The following is a 7,166-nucleotide window of genomic DNA, read 5'->3' on the forward strand; positions in this document are numbered from 1 at the left end:
TACCTGTAATCTATTTTACATGTTTATTGCTGTTGTACATGTAAAATTGGAAAATCTTGTCTTTTTAAATGTAATTTCTCTAGTTTTATATTTTAAGTTAAGTTACTGTTTTCATTACAAATCTTAGATATCCTTTGATATGTTTTTGATAAGTTAAATTAATAAGAACTATATTAAAAGCACTTTTATTTAGCTTTATACGAAGCATTCGCTAAACAGATCAATGGATTCGTGCATTTGTTCATTCCTATGGATATTTTACTTACAACCTTATCGTGGGCCGGTGGCGCAATGGTAGCGCGTCTGACTCCAGATCAGAAGGTTGCGTGTTCGAATCACGTCCGGCTCATGAGTTATTAATTTTTTTATTCTTCTTTCTTCATTGTTATACAGTATAAAATAAAATCACGTTTCGCAGCGGTTTACTTCACAATAATGTTATTATTAATTTCTAATTAAATGACCTTTTCATTTTAACATAATAAAATAGCACATATTCGTTTCACGATATTTAGAAATATATATTTCTGTAAGATGTCTCGTTTTCATGTAATATTATAATGCAAAAAAAAATCCGTCATAAAATGTGACAAAAAATTATAACAAATTATGGAAATTAAAAAAATAATAAAATAAAATAAATAAATAAACCTTACTGCTTCAAATAAGAAATACTGTAGACAATTTCAAAGCTCTTGTGTCCATTTATCAGAAACTGTTTTATTAAAATGTGTTTCTGCAATTTTTTTTTCGCTAAATTTAGTCTTGTAATTGACTTAATTTCTAATAATTTAATGATTAATCGGACGGAAGCTTGTTTGCAATCCCTAACGTTCCGTATATTCTATCTTATACCTGTAGCGACATCTAATGTGGTAAATGGTAATTATTTCACTAGTAGTTAATATTCCATTTGCTATTTTTAATTCAAAATTTCATATGATGAATTTCGTGAAATGCAATAATAATAATAATAATTAATTTTTTATTTTTTTTTATTCCATTTTAATCCATTTTAATATTCCATTTGCTATTTTTAATTCAAATTTTCATGTGATGAATTTCGTGAAATGCAATAATAATAATAATATTTTTTTTAATAATAATATATTTATTGATTTCTAAAATATTTATACATACAATAAACATCTTGTGTGACATTGCATCTTATAATATTACAGAGTTCAGCACTAAGTGCTGCAATTCCTACATTGGATTTCAATTAAAATTTTTAATAATACTTTTTTGCCTTTATATTATGTATTTACAACACATGTTCTTCTTTAACAATGAAGATTATACAGAATTTTTTGAATAATTTTTTATTATTTTATTTTATTTATTAATATTATTTTTTTTTTAAGTTTGAGAAAGAATGATTATACATACAAATTTCTGCATTTGCTTATAAGGCTAGCTTGTAGATGAGTGAGGCAAGTTAATCCCACCTACTTCGAAGCTTCGGTTAGCTTTTATGAAGAGAGTGGGATTTATAATAATAATAATAATAAATAACTTTTTTTTAAATATTTTTTTATTGTTTTTTCAAATATTTGCATATGTACAATGGTCATCTATTCAGTATATTATTTTACAAGGTTCAGCACTTTGTGCTACTTATAATGAGATTTAAATAGTAATGATGATACCAGTTTTTTTTTTTTTATATATATAACAATCATAATAATAATTTACAATTATATTGTTCAGAGTTACATAAGTTGTATAATATTACATGTTGTGGTTTACTATTTTTTTTTCAAGTTTGAAAAGGTGTGATTATACAACAGTATTTACACATATGCAATCTAAATATTATGTTTCCTTATTCTCACAAACATACGGTGTAAACTCATGGTTTACTTTTAAGAGAATTTTTTTTTTACATTGTATACGTTTGTTACAGTTATTATATACATTTGTTACAATTATTATATACATTACATACATTTGTTTACATGTAATATTTACATTACGTACATTGGTTTACATATAATGCATACATTGGTTTTCATGTGATACGTACATTACATGCATTTGGTTACATATGATACATCTCGGATGAGAACTAATTTTTTTTGCTTTCATCCTCGCAGCTTATATGGTAGTTTATCTGAGGATGACACCAGTTCGTTATTATGTATCGTTTTTTTTTTTTTAGCTGTTTTGGGAAGCTACGAAATCTATGATTGAGAGATTCGCGCGTGCGCACTCACACGCACGCACGCACGCACACACACACACACACACACACACACACGCACGCACGCACGCACACACGCACACGCACACACACACTCACGCACGCGCACACGCACACACACACACACACACAATAATAATAATAATAATAATAATAATAATAATAATAATAATAAACATTACTGCTTCATAAATAAAAAAATACTAAAGATATTTCGATTATTGTCTCCTGTCATCCAAGTATCAGAAACCGTTTTATAAAAATATGTCTCTGCAAATTCCTTTGCTAAATTTAGTCTTGCAATAGGTGTAATACAAGCAGTCTTATAATTTACAATTATTATTATTGTTGTTATTATTACGTTACGCCCCTATGGAGTATAAGGACTCACTGCGGGAGGGCCACCATTCTACCGCACACCAATTCACCGTCTCACCTACTTAGTCCTTCAAACCAGAAAACAACGCTGCTGCTCTCAATATGCAACGCCATCTACCTCCCAATACCACGAGTTGATGTTTTTGTCTGTAAATTGTGTATGCTTTCTAGGCCTGTTTGTCTGTATAATCGCTCTTTTATTTGCACTGAAATAAAATAATATTTTGCTTTACTACTTTTACTGTTTTACTTTAATCCAACAATTATAAAAGTATGACAAACACAAAATTAACTCATTTCCTTTAGATGTTGACAATTAAAAATGTCATTGTGTTGTGCAGTACGATATTTCCCCAATAGGTGGAAGCACTAACTTGAGTATGAAATTGTAAAATTGCCAACTGGACTTTTGCTACGTAACGAATGAACGCGCATAAAGAGAATAATAAATTAATAAAATCTTGTAACACACTTCATAGTTATCTATATCGAGATAGTTACTGACACCTACGTAACTGTCGAAATATTTTTTGTTAACTTTAATACAACTTATGGAGAGAAGAAAGAAAAAGGGTGCGTGGAGGTTATCTTCAGTACTGTATTAGGAAAGTTACGTTAAACTAAGCAATAATAATAAAATATAAATGCAAATGAATAAATAATTCATAATATAATATAATAATTTTCAAATATACAAAAATACTTTTAAGTAAAGGTATATCTTTCTGACACCAAAATAATAATAAAATTAATGTATTATTTAATTAGGTAGATTTAAAAATGAAAAGTTATTTATGTTGGTAAGTTATGGGGAAAAAACGCTTTCCTACTATTTTAATACTGCATTCATCAAGCGCAAAGTAACCTTAATCAGCACGAACAGTATTATAACGTGTCTTCGTCTGATCTTTGTATGTCGCAGTAGAAGACTGTCGACAGTTAACAATTGGGGTCGCACAGTCTTCTCCAGTCCAGACTCGACGTCGACGTTAGATCATTCTTCTTCTTCCTACGTTTTCCTCTCTGTAATTGTGTCATGCCCCAAGTTCCTAACTATTATAGTTTCCCTCTTGTGGTTCTGTGAAGTTTAAAGAAGTGGATGAAGTTAAGTGCGCCATGGCGATCGCTATGCATTGGGGGAGGGGGGGGGGTGACTGATAATAGAAAAAAAAAAATAATGATTAAATAGTTTTGCAACTAACATAGAAACAGCACAGAGAATAATCCTACACAATTGTTATCAAGCCAAGTCAGCAATACGCATGAGCGGAAATGATGTGTCTTATTGATAAGACACATCATTTCCGCTCATGCGTATTGCTGTATATATAGAAATCATCGATAAGCGATGATTTCTAATAAAAAACAATAATAATAACCTAGTAAATAACACTTGATGTTATCGAGCGGAAGTGACGTCATCTGGACATGCGCTAAAGTGTTCCTATTGATTCTAATATTGCAGATGTTCTTATTCAATTGATCTTGAAGTTATTTTGTCATTATTTCGAGTTTATTTCACTCGAGTGTTACATGCGACTGAAAAATGATCTCTTAAATTTTGTCATAAGAGTTTTTTTTTTCCCTTACAGATAAAAATGCGTCAATCAATAGTGGAAAGCAATGATGGAAATGTATTGATCGCAAATTGATTTTTCTAGGCATCCCACTGTTAGATGGACTCGAGAAAAGTGTCCGGAAGACTGCTAGATCACATGGCTGTCGAGTTACTGAAAGATCGTGTGACATATTCCAGATGATGGAATAAAAGAAAATGAATATCGGGGATATTCTTCTCTCTCTTTAACCTCATTCTCCCAATGTTTCTTTGTTTTTCTTGTAGCTCTCTTTCCATCTTTTAGGTATCATCTTTTTTTTTTTTATGAGTATTACTTCTTGTAACATGACCTTATCATTGCCACTAGGATCTTTTAATGGCCGCTACAATATATCTCACTCTAGTCAAAGCTAATCTATTTATTTACCTGAAATAAGATATTGGAAATTAGGACAAGCAGTCTTGTTAACTCCTCCTCTTGTTGTCGAGTCCATTGAAGAACTTCTAGCTATGACCGTGGATCTGTAGAACTGCTTTGGCAATCTGTTGAACTTTGATGGAGTAGAGCTTTTCGCTAGGATTATTGTCAATTTTCTGTAGAGCAGCGACAATTACTGAACAAGAATAGATATGGGCAGGTGTTAGTTCAACTCATGGACAGTTCTTGGATATTTCATAGCTTCCAGTACCGTCCGGATGAATTTTAATGCCTTTAAAATGTTCCATCCTTAGTTTGGTGATGATTGTGGTTATTTCTCTATTTTCTATAATTTCACTGATTTCATGTTTCAACTTTATAGTTTGTTTTACTAATCTTATTTTGCGATAGGGTTAGCATCAGTTAGTGATAGTGAGTGTAATTTTTGAGGTAACTATCTTGCTTCTTTGGCTAGTCTGTCTGCTTTTTCATTGCCTTCAATATTTACACGGGCTGGTATCCATTGCAGTATACAGTGTTCTTATTTTTCAAATTTAAAGTTGTTAGTACTTCATGAATTTCCTGTGTGAGTTTTTTTTTCCATTTTTAATGCCTCAAGTGCAGATTTTGAGTCACTAGATGGTTATTCCTTCTGTAATGTTTATTACTGGATTAGAGAGATAGAACTTCAGAGCTGTTTGTATGGCTGTTAATTCACAAGTGAAGTTTCAAGCTAGTTTGCCAGCTGTCGTTTTCATTTGCATTTCTTCGTCTCCAGGTAGATTAAAAAAAAACATAAACCTCCTTGGTTGAGTTCTTCATCACATGATCCATCAGTGTAGGCAATGACATGGTTTAGGTTATTTAAGTGATGTATAGTGTCAAGTCATTTTCTTTTATTTTCTTGCTGTGAATCCTTTTTTTGAACAAGGTTTCGAGAAGATTTAAGTTTATCATTGTGTTTTTTGGTAGTATAGTGGAAAAGAATGGCTCTTTGCTTATTTCAATGGACGAGTGCTCTAAGTCGATCCGTTTTCTAATTTCATGATCCTATTGTAAAGTAGATGATCTCTTTAGTCTAGATTTTCTTGTCCAGGCATCGAAAGTCCTGAGCGAGATGTGATCCTGTTGATGGCTCCTGATCCAGTTAGTGAATTTAACTGTGGGGAGTTTTCTTCTGTCTTCTAGTATGTGATGCCCATCCTCTTGATGAACTTTTAAATTATTTGTGGATGCGACTGCACCTATGATAATTTTTGCTGCTCTTGATTGTACTCTGCCAAGTTTTCCTTTTGAGCTAGTAGAAGCTGGAGTGTCTTGCACCCCAATTTGTTCCAAAGCCTTTTGATGGTATTAAACTTTTTTTAAGAAATTTATAAGATATATTTGTAATATGAGTTGTTCATCTCAGTTCAATATCTAGGATTAGGCCTAAGTATTTGGGAGACTCTGTTTATTATATTTCGGTATTATATATTTTGATTTGGGGGTTTATAGTTGTGTCTGTATTTTTTTTTAGTGGATGAGATGCTCGGTTTTGTTTCTTCTGGGTTTATCTGTAATTTAAGTTCCTTTGTCCATCTTTCTAAGCCTTTTATTAAATTATTTAGGACTTTTTCAGATTGTTGAGGATCACTGCTTGTATGACAGATTGCTATATCCTCATATTGCCTCCGGTTGTCTTTTATTAATATTTAAGCAAAAAAAAAAAAAAAAAAACAGCGGTGTGGAAGGACAGTTTTGTTTACTCAGGGCCTCCAAAATTACATGTCATATTATTTTTCACATTCATATTAGAAAAACGTATAGTCAGAACAATAGCATAAAACTATATATATATATATATATATATTCTGAACATTCATTTTTACTCGGTTGAAAATATTATAAATTATTTTAAATGACTGATACCGAGAGATAAAGAGGTGACATGGTTTATTTAAAAACATACTACTAGTTTACTAGTTTCGTTGAGTGGATCAACTTCTTCAGGTATCACAATCAAAGAAATATACAAAAAATAACAGAGACTTAAAAATTGCATTAACAGTACTAGTCCAAAAAAATATTAGTACATTTTGAAAACAGTAATGCGAGCTTGAGTTCCAAATAAAACCAAAATTTTGGTATCTTATATAGACGATATATTCCTCATCTGGGAAGACGGTGTCAACAACCTCAATTTATTTCTGGACCACCTAAACAAGTTTCATGAAAAAATCTCTTTTACCTTCGAACTGGAATCCGATGACTGCCTCCCCTTTCTAGATCTGAAGCTTACCAGATGTTCTGAAAGTATTAAAATCTCGATGTTTATAAAACTTACTCGTACTGACAGATACCTTCATGCTTCTTCCCATCACTACCCTCCGCAAAAATTTGGTATTATTTCCACCTTAGCACACCCGGGCCAAAGGAACTGTCTATTTCGTGTTGACGGCCTTTATTATTTGTGTTCACTGAGAACAGGACACGGCTTGAGAGGGCACATGCTCTGGTTCTACTATAAGTGATGTTTCTTTGATGTTCTTCGAGACGCAGGAGGATGGATTTCTCAGTTTGGCCATAATATGGCTTCCCACAGTCACATATGATTTTATACACCCCTG

At 31.7% G+C, this 7,166-nt stretch overlaps 1 non-coding gene across 1 annotated transcript; it reads left to right on the top strand.

The window, feature by feature from the left end:
* Positions 1 to 277: 277 nt before the first annotated feature.
* On the top strand, positions 278 to 349 carry TRNAW-CCA (transfer RNA tryptophan (anticodon CCA)). The gene has a single exon. It is a non-coding gene; the product is annotated as a tRNA-Trp (tRNA).
* Positions 350 to 7,166: the final 6,817 nt, after the last annotated feature.

The sequence above is a fragment of the Typopeltis vanoorti genome, chromosome 10 (genome assembly GCF_054136105.1).
Source record: "Typopeltis vanoorti isolate ZY-2024b chromosome 10, IOZ_Tvanoo_1.0, whole genome shotgun sequence".
In the NCBI taxonomy this organism is placed as follows: domain Eukaryota; kingdom Metazoa; phylum Arthropoda; class Arachnida; order Uropygi; family Thelyphonidae; genus Typopeltis; species Typopeltis vanoorti.